Genomic DNA, 15323 nt, shown 5'->3' on the forward strand with positions numbered 1-15323 from the left:
CATACACTAACACATAGTAGAACTGAAAAAAGTAATTCTACTTCCTCCACACTCCAGTGTGGTCAAGGGCCATTAGAGGGAGCTTGAAGCCCTAATCCTAATAAAGGAGCAATGAAAATATCTTTCAAGGGCTGAAAGAAAGTAATTGAGAACTCAAACTGCAAGCATCAAAAATATCCTTCCTTAGGACATTGTTTGATAAAATGTGAGAAATGTGTTATGAATAAACATACTTCAAAAGACTATCATTATATGTTTGCTAAATATAAAGCAATCAAAGAATAAATTTTAAACATAGAAATGGAAGAAATAATAATAAAAATGGTAAAATATTTGTAAGTAAATTACATTTTCCTTCTCTTCATTTTTTTACATTGTTATTGAACTTAAAGCAATATTTACAACAGTAACTGATGTGGTTCTTAATGAATGCAAGTAAGAGAAATAATTAGGACAACTGCATTATAATGAGAGAATGAAAAGTGACATAAACATAGGTAAAATTTTTACACTTCACCTGAACATGAAAAGCAACAGCATAGGCAGTGACAAGTTATGCACATCTTATACAATGCCTAGAACAACCAGTTAAACAGTGATTCTAATAGATTCATTCAAAAATAAGAATAAAATAAAATGGAATTAAGACTAAAATAAAAAGGAATTTTATTTTATATCAAAAATTATTTGAGTAATCTTCAGGAAGTCACAAAAGAAAAAAAACAGGAAAACCAAAAACAGAAAATTAACCAAAAAAAAATGAAATAATTTAGACATTGGCACAACTTTAGAGTCTTCAACACTTCTCTCTTAATGTTTGATAAAATAACAATATATAAAAGCAGTAAAGTTAAAGAAGAACTGAAAGGCATTATCAAGTAATAGATATGGTAAACATTTATAGAACATTTTGGTGATGAACAGAAGGAATAAAAAACTTTCTATTTCTAGTATTCTTGGAACAAATGTAAAAACAGACCTTATACTGGTTATAAAACAAACCTAAACAAAATTTAACTAGAGTGGTCCCAGGCCTCATGACCTCATGCAAGATCCCACCAGCCACAGTCAGACTAGTGAGACACTAGACCCATGTCAGGGGATGTTGTTACAAAGTTCTTCAAGCCTCAACTTCCCAGATCAGGGAGAACACAGATTGGTGCTGGAGGAAGTGCCAAGAGCAGCTCAAGGCCAAGAGACATACTGGAGACCCAAACAGCCACCCACTTAGACCACTGAGACCCAGACTGGTGAGGGAGTGTGGTTAAACTAAGCAGAAGCCCAACTTACAATATATGAACCAGAAAGCAAATAATAGGGAGAATGGAAAACCCACTCACGTCCTCAAGGGTATAATATGGCACACAGAGAGATCAAATAGCAGAACTCAATTGTAAATGCATGGATGGTATGTTCTTTTTATCAAATACAGAGTTTAAAACTGTCATGGATAAGAAATCAAAATAAATGGACAACATAAACAAAACTCAGGGAAAAAATAAATGTCATTAGAAATAAAATCAATGAACAGATGATAGAAAATGAAGCACTCAGTAAGATGACAATGAAGATTCAGGGCATAAAATGAGATATACAGGAGATGAAAATTTCAAGAAGTTATAGGAGTTGCATAGAACAAATAAAAGAGCAAGTCAGTGTGTTGAAGATGTGATGTACAAAGAATCCAGATGGAAAAAGAAAGAGGAAAAAAAAGGAAAAAAAAAAGATGGAAACACTCTGAGAATGATACAAGTATATAAAAATATATATAAAGAAAGACAAAATAAAAATAATGGGTATATCAAAGAGGGATGAAAGAAAGAACAGAACATGTATTTAAATTAATAATGGAGGAAAATTTCCTGAACCTAGTGAAGAAAATAAATGTACAAATTAAGGAAGCAAAAATACCACCATGGTAAAAAAACAAAATGAAACCTACACCAAGGCATGTAGTAGTGAAACTTCTAAGAGTTGAAGACAAAGAATAATACTGGTGCTAGGAGGAAGGAATAAGCAGATAAACCATAAAGGTACCACAAACAGCTTGACATCAGACTATTCTGAAGAAATGTTATATGCAAAGAAAGAATGCAACAACATGTTCCAAATACTTAAAGGTAAAAACTGGAAGCCAAGAATATAACAAGTCTTGCTTTCAGATATGAGGGAGAAATAAAGGCCTTCTCAGACAAAGAGAAATTGAAAGAGTTTGAAAACACTAGACTTCCCCCCCAAAGAAATACTGAAAGGAGTTCTCACATCTAAACTGAAGAGAAGAACAAACACAACAAAAAGACAAAAGAAGTAGACAAAATCCAAAAATTAAGGACAAAATAGAAGAAACATATGTTCACATATTAATAATCACTCTAAATATAAATTATGTCCACTTATTAATGAAAGGCATAGTATATGGATTAGGATCAAGAAACAAAATCCAACTATCTGCTGTCTCCAGAAGACAAACATATATGCCAAAGACATGTAATAGACTCAAAATAAAGGTCCACAAATAATCCTATAGCAGATGCCACCAAAGAGAAGTCAGGAACACCCATACAAAACAGATTTCTTTAAAAATGGTAACAAGAGACAAGGATGAAAAGAACAACAAACAAGTCCACAGATGTCAGTAGAATAACAGAAATAATAAAAACTAAGCAGAAATAAGTGAAACAGAAATAAAACAGACTATCCAAAAAAATTAACAAAACCAAAAGCTGTTTTTATTTCAAAACTTAAAAAAAAAAATAGACAAACTTCTGAAAGTCTCACTCAGAAAGTAAGGAATAAATCTCAAGATAATATTACCAAAAATGGAAGAGGAAAACTTATAACATATGCTTTCTAAATTCAAAAGATAGAGACTACTAAGAACACATATATGCTAACAAATTCAATATCATAGAACAGATGGCCAAATTCTTAGAATTGTACTATCATCCAAGATTGAATAGAGAAGAAATAGAAAGCCTGAACAATTTGATCACAAGCAGGAATTTTGAAACAGTAATCAAATGGTCCCCCCCAAAAAAAGTCCAGAAACAAATGTTTTCACAAGTAAATAATACCGAAGATTACAAGATGGACTACTACATACCCTGCTCAGACACTTCCAAGTATTTGAAAAAGGAAAACTTCCAATCCTATTATGTGAAGCCAATATTATTCTAATATCAAGTCAAACAAAGAAAAAACGAAAAAAAAAAAAGAAAACTACAAAATATTTCCAAATGAACACAGATGTAAAACCCTCAAAAAATATCTTAGCAACTTAATACATCAATGTTTTAAAAGGATAATGCACCATGACTAAGAGGGTTTCATATCAAAAACACAAGGTGGTTCATCATCTGAAAACCAATCAAATAAAAAAAAAACAATCAAACTATATGGGCACATCAATAGATGCTGAGAAAGTATTTTATATAATCCAGGATCCATTTTGAAAGCCCTTACAAAATTGGGGATAAAAGGGATATCCCTTAACATGATAAAAGCCATTTATAACAAACCCACAGGCCATATTATTCTCAATGGTGAAAAACTGAAAGTTTTTTTCTAAATTGAATAGAAGAGAAGGATGTCCATCCTCACCATTCTCATTCAATATAGTATTGGAAATCCTAGCTAGGGTAACTACACATGAGAAAGGTGTTAAAAGAATCTGAAACAGGAACAAAGTAAAACTATCATTATTTGCACATGACATGATAATATACTTGGAGAACCCTCAGTATGCCAGTGGAAAAACTAATTCAAACAATCAGTTTAGGTGAGTGGCAGGCTATAAAATCAGTACACAAAATCCTATATATAACCAGTAAGCTAGAAGAGGAAGAAATTAACAAAGTGATCCCATTTTCAATCACACCAAAAATACACCATCTAGGAGAAAAACTAACAAAGAAGGTAGAAGATCTACAGTAAGTACTCTAGAAGATGATGTTAAAAGAAATAGAAGGTGCAGAGTTCTCTGCTATTAATTGGAAGTATCAACATTGACAAAATGTTGACATTTTATCTGCTCCTAAAGTAATATACAGAATCTGCAATCACCCCCCAAAAATATCAATGAAGTTCTTCAAAAATTGGAACACACACCATTTAAATTTACACAGAATCAAAAAAAAAAAAACAAAAACAAAAAACAAAAAAACCTGAATAGCCAAAGCGCAATACTGAAGGGAAAAAAAAAAAAAAAAAACAGAACGGAGTAATCACACTTGCAAACTTCAAACTATGTTATAAAGCCATACTAATTATAATGATTTTATTTTACATTATAAAATGACAGATTTGTTAGAGAAAGGAGAAAGAAGAAAAGGCACTCACATCGTCACAGGTGGGTCAAAGAGCTGACTAAAGCCATACTAGTTAAAACAACCTGGGAATGAAACATAAAAGACACACAGACCAATGGAAAATAATTGAAAGCTTTCAAATAAACCCACATCTATATGAACAGTTAATCTATGACAAAGTGGCCTAGAACATCGCTGAACAAGGAGAAGGTCTTCAATAAGTTGTTACGGGAAAACTGCCACATGAAAAAGAATGAAGCTATACCACTATCTCATACCATGCACAAAAATCAATTCCAAATGGATAAAAGACATGGAATTAATATCTGAAACCAATAGCTAAACTTTGGAAACAGCCCAAATGTCCAAAAATAGATGGCTGGATCAAGAAGATGTGGTACATATATACCATGGAATATTACTCAGCATTCAAAAAAGATAAACACATGCCATTTGCAGCAACATGGATGGAGCTGGAAGGGATCATGCTCAGCGAAATAAGCCAGAAAGAAAAAGAAAAATACCGGATGGTCTCACTCATAGCAGGAATCTAGAAAACTTAAATAAGGGACCAGGAAAATGAATAACTAACTATAAGAAAGTGAAACTCAAAATCAACAAACAACTATGAACCAGAGACACTCTTTGGGGGGTGGGGGGGCGGGAGGGGAGGGATTGGGGTCAGAATGGGGGGGTTGCAATTGTATGGGGAATATAAAAATAAAATTTATTATTTTAAAAAAAAGATCTGAAACCATAAAATGCATGGGAAAAAGATCATAGGCAAAATACATCATGACATAAGTTTCAGTGATGTCTGTAGGCATTTGTCACCAATAGCAAGGAAAATAAAAGATAAGATAAATATTGGGACTATATCAAATTAAAAGGCTTCTGCACAGAGAAAGAAACCATAATTAAAATGAAAGGCACCTTACCGAATGGAAGAAATTATTTGAACATCCTAAACATCTCACAAGGAACAGATATCTAAGAGAAGACATAAAAAAAAAAAAACATACTTTCAACAAAACGAAAACAAATAACCCCATCAAAAATGAACAGAGGAGATAAAAAGGCACTAATAGCAGTAAGAGCCAAGTTACATCTACCTCCAGTTACCAGCTACAGGAACACAGACTGTTTGGGAAACCAGTACCAAGTTATTCCTGACCCCCAGTTTCTGACAGGGAAAGTCCAACTATCAGTTACTACCAATCAGAAACCAGTTGCTTGAGCTGGATCAGATTACCCATAACCTCCAGCTACCAACTTTAGGGACATGACTGAGAGTTAGAAACCAACAAAGACCAGGTTCCACTGAGGGCAGCTCCTACAGCAGTGAAATGGAGCAGCACAGTCAGAAAAACATTCCAGTGGGCAGCAGCAGAGTGACAGGACAGCAACAACCAGCACAGACCGCAACAGCATGGACACTGAAATGTTCTACACTACATGGATTGGAATATTTAAAAGGGAAACTCCACAACTGATGACATCAACACAACCCAAGATAATGAAAAGGAAAAAAAAAAACAAAACACACAACAAATGGCAAACAGAAAGCCCAGAGGAAAACTACACCATAGAGAGAGAACAAATCTTAAGCCCAATTACAAAATCTTTGAGGATCTGCTTCCTGCTTCTCCAAACATGCAGTATTCAAAATAGCCATAATAAATTCAAGGAAACGGAAGGAAAATCTGAAAAAAAATCAATGTCCTTAGAAATAAAAACAATGAACTAAAGACAGAAAAGAAGCTCTAAATAAGGTAAAAAGGAGAGTCTCAGGATTTAAAAAGAGAAATTCGGGACATGAAAAATGTGTGGACTTTATGGTAGTAGAATAGATGGAAAAATGAGAATTCTCTCATTCCATGAAGAAAATGAAAATAACAGTAATGGGAGAATCAGAGGGAGAAAAGGGAGGAAAAGGACATTAAAAGGGACTTAAAGAGATATTGGGGGCCTCTGTGGTGGCGCAAGGGGTTAAGCACAGCACTATGAAGCTGTCCACAGGCCCTGCAGCATGGGTTCAATCACCCCTGCCAGGGAGCTAACCCACATGGCACAGCAGACCTTTCCTATCTTGCCTGCTGCTCCCCTCAGCAGTGTATTTCAGTCAATCTGCCTATTCTGTTCCCTACTCTGCCTCTGGTGAATCCTCTCACCACCCATATCTCTGGCCTGTGCCCCAGCTCTTGTATGCATAAATAAATATTTTTTTTTAAATAGATAGGGCCTCCCCTGGTGGCACAAGCCATTGAGCACCACGCTGTGGGGCTGTCCGCAACCTCAACAGCGCTGGGTTGATCCTGGCCGGCCAGCGATGGTCCCACCTGGTGTAGCAAACCTCTCTTGTCTCACCCACTGCTCCCCTCAGCAGCGCATTTCATCAGTCTGCCTGTTCTGTTCCCTGCTCTGTGTCTGGCAAATCCTCTCACCCTTCCACGCATCTGGCCTGTACCCTGGTTTTTGTATAAATAAATAAATAAATCTTTAAAAAAGAAATAAAGAAATAAAGAGATAATGGAGGAAAATTTCATGAATCTAGATAGGGGTATAAACATACAAATCCATCAAGAAAAATGAGCCTCAGGGTACATAGACAAAGTGAGACCATAACAAAATATTTAAAAGATAAGTTTCAAGAATTTAAGGCATAGAATATTGAAGCTGGGTAAAGGTGGACAGATGATCTATGAAGGCAGCACGATCAAACTAATATTGGAGTGCTCTAAAGAAAAAAAAAAAAAAAAACACTGTAGGTAAGGAGAGAATAAGATGATGTGTTCCAAATACTTAAAGATTAAAAAAAAAAAATTGCAGCCAAGAATACTCTATCCTGAAAGATTTACCTTGAAATCCCAGGGGGGGACTAAAGAACTGTCCAGACATAGAGAAACTCAAAGAGTTTGCAAACACTAACCCATCTCTCTAAGAAATACTGAAAGTAGCTCACATAAACATACCAAAAAGAGGAAGCCACAAAGAACTGAATAAAAAAGTATAAAATTCAAAATAAAATACAGTAAAATGAAAAGATAAGAGCAGCAGTGGACCTTCATATATCAATAATCATTCCAAATGTAAATGTATTGAACACACCAATAAAAAGACACAGGGAAACTGTGTATCTAGTTGGTTCAGTAGACAAAAAACAACTTTCTGCTGCATCTAGAAGACACACCTAAATTCCAAATACAAACATATGATCAAAATAAAGGGATGGAAAACAATTATACAAGTAAATGGAACAAAAAGGAAGATTGGAACATCCATACTTATATTAGACAAAATAAATTTCCAGTTATAAAAGGTAGAAAGAGAAAGGGAGGGACATTAATATACAATGATTAAGGGAACAAAACATCAAGAACACATAACACTCATCAACATATGATTACCAAATGAAGAGCACTGAAAACAAACTAATAACTCCAAAGAAAGTTATAGGAAAAAATCACATTTTCAGTAGAGGACATTAACACTAAACTTTCACTAAGGACAGATTAACTAGACAGAAAATAAGCAAGAACACAACAGCACTGAATAAAGTGTTAAAAAAAATGGACCTATTAGACATCTATAAGGCGCTTTACTCCAAAACAATTAGAATACACATTCTTATCAAGTCCACATTGAAAATTGTCCAGAATAGAACACAATCTAGGTCACAAAACAAATATCAACATATTCACAGAAACTGAAATCATTCTTAACATCTTTTTGGATCGTAAGAGTATACAACTATAAGTCAACTATCAAAAGATACTATGGAAATCCTAAAAATGTGGAGATTGAACAAAACACTACCGAAGGATCACAGGATTAATGAAAAAAATAAAGATAAAAAAAAACTCAATTAAAAAAATGGTAATAGAGAAACAACCTTACAAAAGTTATGGGATTCAGTAAAGCAATAATATTAACAGGTAAATAAATATATAGCCATATAGGCCTACATCAAGAAACAAGAAAAGGCTGAAATAAATAACCTACTATTTCAATGTGAGGAACTAGAAAAAGAAGAATAAACTAACCTAAAAGTTACAGAAGAACGGGAACAGAAAAATCAATGAAGAATAGGGTCCTCCCTGGATGTGCAAAGGAGGTGAGTCTCAGCACTATGAAGCTATTGGCAGCCACTGCGGCATGAGTTTGATCCCTGGCCATGGAGTCACCCTGGCCAGCAGACCTCTTCTGTCTCACCAGCTGCTCCCCTCAGCAGTGAATTTCTTAATCTGCCTGTTCTGCTCCCTACTCTGGCCTACAACCCAGCTCTTGTATGAATAAACAAAATAAATCTTTAAAAAAATCAATGAAGAATAAATGAAATAGAAATCAAAAGACAGTCCAGAGATCAACAAAGCCAAGTCAAATGATAGTTCTTCAAAAAATTAACAAAATAGACAAAGCTCTACCAAGACTCACTGGGAAAAAAAAGGGAGGAAAATCAAACAAATCATATCAAAAGTGAAATAGGACAAATTACTACCAATAAACACATTTCTGATGACAATTAGAGACTACAATGAATGAAAATATGCCAACAATTCAACAATCTAGTGGCGATGGACAAATTCATAGAATTATGTAACCATCCAAGACTGAATAAGAAATAAATAAAAATCCTAAACAAACCAATTGCAAGCAAGGAAATTGAAATAGTAATAAATATGCTCCAAAAAAAACACAAAAGCTCAGGACCGTATGACATCAAAAATAAATTCTAGAAGACCATCAAAGATTAAATGATATTATTCAAATTATTCCAAAAAATTGAAACAGAAGTAACATCTCCAAGCAAATTATTTTGACAAACATTAATACCAAAATCAAACAAATATAACACAAAAAGAGATAATTACAGATCAATATCCCTAATGAACTGATACAAATATCCTCAATAAAATCTAAGTAAAAACCAGATGCAACAATGCATTAAAAAGATGATACTTCAGGGCTAGTGAGACTCATAGAAAGGACACAAGAATGGTTCTACAACCAAAACTCAATTTAATTTACCATATCATCAACAGCAAAAATGATGAAAATCACATCAATAGATGTCAACAAAGCATTTGATAAGATCCAAACATTGGTTAATGATAAAAACCCTTGAAAAACTGGGGATAAATGAAACATATATCAACATAATAAAAGCCATAATTGTGAACAACTGAAAACCTTTCCATTATGATCTGGGTACAAATAAGGATGATTGCTCACAACACCATTATTCAACATAGTATTAGAAGACCTAGTTAGAGCAACCAGGCAAAAGAAAGATGCAAAAGGAATCCAAATTGGGAAAGAAGTAAAACTGTGATTGTTTGCAGAATGTCATGATAATTTGTGTTGAGAATTGAAAGATTGGGCCTCCCTGGAGGTGCAGGGGTTAAGTCTCACCACTACCAAGGTATCACCAGCCACTGCAGCATGAGTTTGATCCCTGGCCAGGGAGCTGACCCACATGGCACAGCAGACTTCTGTTTTCTCACCAGCTGCTCCCTTCAGCAATGTATTTCAGCAGATATACCTGTTATGCACCCCATTCTGTCTCTGATGAATCCTCTCACCCTCCACACCTCTGACCTACACCCCAGTTCTTATGTGTATAAATAAATAAAATAAATCTTTAAAAAAAATGTGAAGAACCTATACAAGTAAACTATAAGACATTGATGAAGGAAACAGTAGAAGTCACAAAAATTTGGGAAATTATTCCTTGCTCATAGATTGGAAGACTCAATATTATTAAAATGGTCATTATACCCAAAGCAATGTATAGGTGTAATGCATTCCCAATAAAAATTTAAATGATATTCTTCAAAGAAATGGGAATAAAAATATTACTGAATTCCATATGGAACCACAAAAGACCCTGAACAACCAAAACTATCCTAAAAATAAAGGAGAAAAATGGTGGTATTACACGTCCAGAGATCACATTACTCTAAAACATAGTAAAATTAAAACACTATGGTTCTGGAAGAAAAAAGATACACAGACCAATTGGATAGAATTGAGAACATAGGGTCTCCCTGGTGGCACAAAGGGTTAAGCACAGCACTATGTCAATATCCGCAGTCACTGCAGCACAAGTTCAATCCCCAGCCAGAGAGCTGACCCACATGGCGCAGCAGACCCCTTCTGTCTCACCTGCTACTCCCCTCAGCAGTGTATTTCAGTCAGTCTGCCTGTTCTGCTCCACACTCTGTCTCTGGTGAGTCCTCTCACCCCCACACCTCCGGCCTGTACCCCAGCTCTTGTATGCATAAATAAATAAAAATCTAAAAACAAAAAGGAATTGAGAACACAGAAATTGAGAAGTCACACTTCTATGGAAAGCTAACATTAGAAAAAGGAGTAAAGGATATACACTGGAACAAGGAAAGACTCTTTAATAAATGATGTTGGGAAAACTGGACTACCACATGCAAAAGAGTGAAATGACCACTATCTCACACCATACACAAAAATCAACTCAAAATAGAATAAAGACTTGTATGTATGACCTGAATCCGTGACATACATTGAAGAAAACATAGTCTAAACAATCCATTATGTGCATTTCAGAAATATCTTTACAAACATTTCTGCAGCAGCAAGGGAAACAAAAGAGTATATTACAAAATGGGACTATCTACAATTAAAAATTTCTGTACAGCAAAGGAGACCATAACTAAAAACAAAGTGATACCTTATGAATGAGAGGAAATATTTGCAAACCATACATCTAACAAAGGACTGATATCAAAGATCTACAATGAGCTCATACAACTCAACAAAAAGAGAACAAAAACCCAGTTAAGAGCAGAGCAGAGTACCTACATAGGCATGTCCCCAAAGACGACCTACAGATGACCAGTAGGCACATGGAAAAAAGCTCATCATCAGTCATCACTGGGGGATAACATCTCACCCCATTGAAAATGGATCAGATCAAAATGAAAAGAAACAACAAATGTTGATAAGGTTGGGGAGAAAAAGGAACCCTGTCACACTGTTAGTGGAATTTTAGATTGGTTCAAACCCTATGGAAAGCAACATGGAGGTTTCATAGAAGACTAAACATACATCTGCATATAAAGTAGCAATTCCACTCCTACGTAACTACCCAAAGAACACAAAATCACTGATTTCTTACTGGCACTCGTTATGTCTGGTCTTTTCAACATGGGCCATTCTCACAGGTGTGAGATGGTCTCTCATTGTGGTCTTGACTTGTATTATTTCTCCAACAATAAGTGATTTTAAACATTGTTTCATGCATTCACTAGCCATGTTAATGTCTTCTGTGGAATGGTGAATATTTATTTTTTTCCCATTTGTTGGTTACATTATTTTGTTTTTTTAGAGTTTGTGATATCTTTGTGTATCTTTGATATCAGTCTCTTGAGAACTGACTGTTTAGCAATTAACAAAATTGAGAAAACTTAAGAAAACTAACAAAACAGGGTCTCGCCAATGGCGCAGAGGTTGAGCGGTGGGCTGTGAAGCTGTCCGCAGCTTCTGCAGTACCAGTTCAATCCCCGGCCAGATGGCGAGGTTCCCACATGGTGTACAGACCTCTCCTGCCATGCCTGCTGCTCCCCTCAGCAGTGTATTTCGGTCCTTCTGCCTGTTCTACTCCCCACTCTGTCTCTGGTGGATTCTCTCACCCTCCCATGCTTCTGACTATACCCAGTTCTTATATAAAATAAATAAATAAATCTTAAAAAAAAAAACTAACAAAAATATGACACAAATCACCAATATTAGAAATGGAATCTGGGATATTAACATGGATCCTGAAAATAGCAAAATAATAATAAACTATAGACTGCTTCACAATCATAAATTTTAACTTAGGTGAAATTTAGGTCACATGAAATTAGTCAATTTCTTGAAAAACACAATCAGACTCAATTCACCCAATTGGGATAAATAAGTAATCTGAATACTCTATTATAAAGATATTAAAATCTTAATTTAAAATACATTTCAAAAAAGTCATCTCTAAGCCCAGATGTTTTCACTGTAGAATTCTCCCAAATATTTAAAGAAACATTATATCACAATCCACACAATCTGTTCCAAAATAATTAAAGAGGAGGCAGCACTTCCATTTGCAATGTGAAGCTGGTATAGATGATATTCAAATCAAAGACATCATTCTTCTGATACAAAGCAAGCACAAGAAAGAAAAGAAACAACTCTTAGTCTCTGATAAGACAGGAAATATACCCGGTAGCAAAGGAAATGGGGAGACTATGTCAATTAGATGGTAGTGGACTGCAACTTGACTTGGTGGTGGGTATAGTATGTTATCTACATTTGTCAAGGTATAAAACTATATTTCTGAAACATATGGGGATGTAAAACAATTTTACCCCAATAAAAAAGTAAAAGAGAAAAATAAATACTACAGACTAAAACACTCACTTTGATAAATAAAATAAAAAGGTAAGTAAACATAGAGCAATTCCAAGTATAGGTAAGAACTATAGAGTCAAGAGCCTGATGAGAAATAGGCCCCAAGATCTGCCATGTTTGGGGATGGTCATCCAAGAAGAAAGTGAAATCACACTAACAAGCCACACCCTGGATTGAAATTTTACTTAACAAACTTTCCATTAATAAGAACTACAGTGACTGAAACCCTCATTTCCACAAAGTAGACATAGTGGCACCCTTTTGCCTATATGAAAATGTTCCCCAAGCACTTCCTTGGGCACACAACTTAAATGTTTCTTTAGTCAGTATCTCCTGGACATCAGTCCTGAAAACCTGAAAAGTCAAGCTGTGACTTGTGAATTGTAACACTTCTGGTGAAGCAAGAGCTGTAAAACTGCTGTTCTGACAAGGTTGTAACTTGGCCAGAGTTTGGTACCTCAAAGTCTGGTCAAGTAACATATAGAAAAATTATATAGAGAATTTAGCAACATATAGAAAAATTATATATGATGACCAAGTAGCGTTTATTCTAGGGGTGCAAGATTGGTTCAATATTTGAAGATCAATAATGGAATTCATTCTATGACATGATCATATCAATTAATGCAGAAAAATATTTAGTGAAATTCAACATCAATGTAAGAAAAATTTTCCGGAATTTAGGAATAAACACCTATATTTCTTGGAACTGTGAACTATCTTTTCCCCATGTGAAGTTAAAAGATATGTTTATAACAATGTTTTACAAGATACCTGGGCATGAAGTAAGTGCTGGAAGTATATATTGTCTCTAAATCTCTTGGCTTAAATACATTGATGACTATTGCAACATTACTTATTTTGGCTTGCTTTCCTATTTAGGTTAAGAAAAATATAAAGTGCCAAAGTTGAAGGACAATTAAGAATTAAAATATTACACTTTACAGGAAATCCTAAGTAAGAACTGAAGGATTTTATTGCAATGTGTAAGTTATTTGCATCTGGGAAAGAGCTGGTAGACATATTTAGAAAATTGGATGTACATTGATTTTTCCATTCAAGAACATAAAGTAAAGTATACAGAAAAATCCCATTGTAGAGCCCTTCTTAAAAGTATTCAAAATTTATAAGGTAATAATGCTAATTACTTTTTTATTGTGATGCTAATTCCCACATAAAGACAAATCTTTTGCAATGAATCCTGCTCAACTCCCCCTATCATTAAAGATCATCCTACTTCATTAGTCCCATTGTTTATAAGACATATGGAGGATGTATTTGGACACTATATTCACCATATATATTCTTTGTAATAAGGGGAAACTAAATACAGAGAACTGACAGAAATTGACTTTTGAGGGCCTCCCTGGTAGTGCTACTAGTTAAGACATGACCCTTGAAGCTGTCTGCAGCCTGTGCAGTATGAGTTTGATCCTAGGCCGGCCAGGGAGCTACCCACATGGTGCAGCAGACCTCTCCTGACTCACCTGCTGCTCCCCTCAGCAGTGTATTTCGTCAATCAGCCTGTTTTGTTCCCCACTCTGTCTCTGGTGGATACTCTCACCCCCCCTCACTCTGGCCTGTACCCCAGCTCTTGTATGCATAAAATTTTTAAATATTTTTTTTAAAAAAGAAAAAGAAAAAGATCAGATGGTTTCACATAATCGTATAATATAGGGAAATGGAACAGAGGGTCAGGAAAAAGACAGAACTTGCAAGCTGACCACAGATCTGAGGTATGAAGCAGGGAGGAGGAGGGAGAAAGGTCAAAATGGGAAGAAACAGCACAACGGACTACAATGATGGCTCAAAGGTCCTATAGTGGTGGGAGAAGTATGGGAACTACACCTTCAGGGAAAATTCAAATATTGTAAAATAACATACATCTGTGGAGGTGTAAATCCATGCCTTTAAGACATATACTGTAATCTGAATCAACATTATCTCAAATATAAATTTACAACAATATAACACTAATTTATATGAATAAATTGCAATGTTTAATCTTTAAATATCAAAAAGATGAATGAAATTAAGAGTTCTTCAAAAAATAATTATTAAATCTCTAACTAGGCTAATGTTAATTGGAAAAAAATTTCAATGTTAGTCAACAAGTTGACTAGATAATCAAAATGAGCATTTGAACTCAGGAAATAATTTTATAGATTTTACTCATCAGAACTGTTCTAATAATCACAAATTTGAATTTAGTTTATTTAGATAGGAACAGTGAGTCACTGACATCAAACATATAATTATTCTTCATAAGGATCTTCTGGTTCTAAGTTATTTTGACCTAAATATATGTTGATACTATCTATGCACAAAGGAATGCAAATGCTGGGGTTTAATTATTCCTTTATGAAGAATTCATTATAGATGCAAAGGTGGGTACTCATTGTTTAAATCTTCTTTATCTGGCTCCCTAGTCATTAGTTGGGATTGAAAAGACTGGTTGACCAGCAGGTAGGATACGTCTGCATAGCTGCTTTATAAGATTTACACCTATGCCACCAGCTTTGCACTCTATCTTATAAACAAGGGAGGAGAAGTCCCAGAAAAGTTTACAAAATATTCATATTAAAAAAGAAAAGG

General features: G+C 34.8%; 1 protein-coding gene across 2 annotated transcripts in view; it reads right to left on the reverse strand.

Moving 5' to 3' along the window:
- The window catches only part of GRM5 (glutamate metabotropic receptor 5), a gene marked incomplete at its 3' end in the record, with an annotated part of 525768 nt that overhangs the window by 464488 nt on the left and 45957 nt on the right, over nucleotides 1-15323 (reverse strand). The gene's annotated exons all lie outside the window — the stretch shown is intronic.

This window comes from Talpa europaea (assembly GCF_964194135.1).
Source record: "Talpa europaea genome assembly, chromosome: 1".
NCBI lineage: Eukaryota > Metazoa > Chordata > Mammalia > Eulipotyphla > Talpidae > Talpa > Talpa europaea.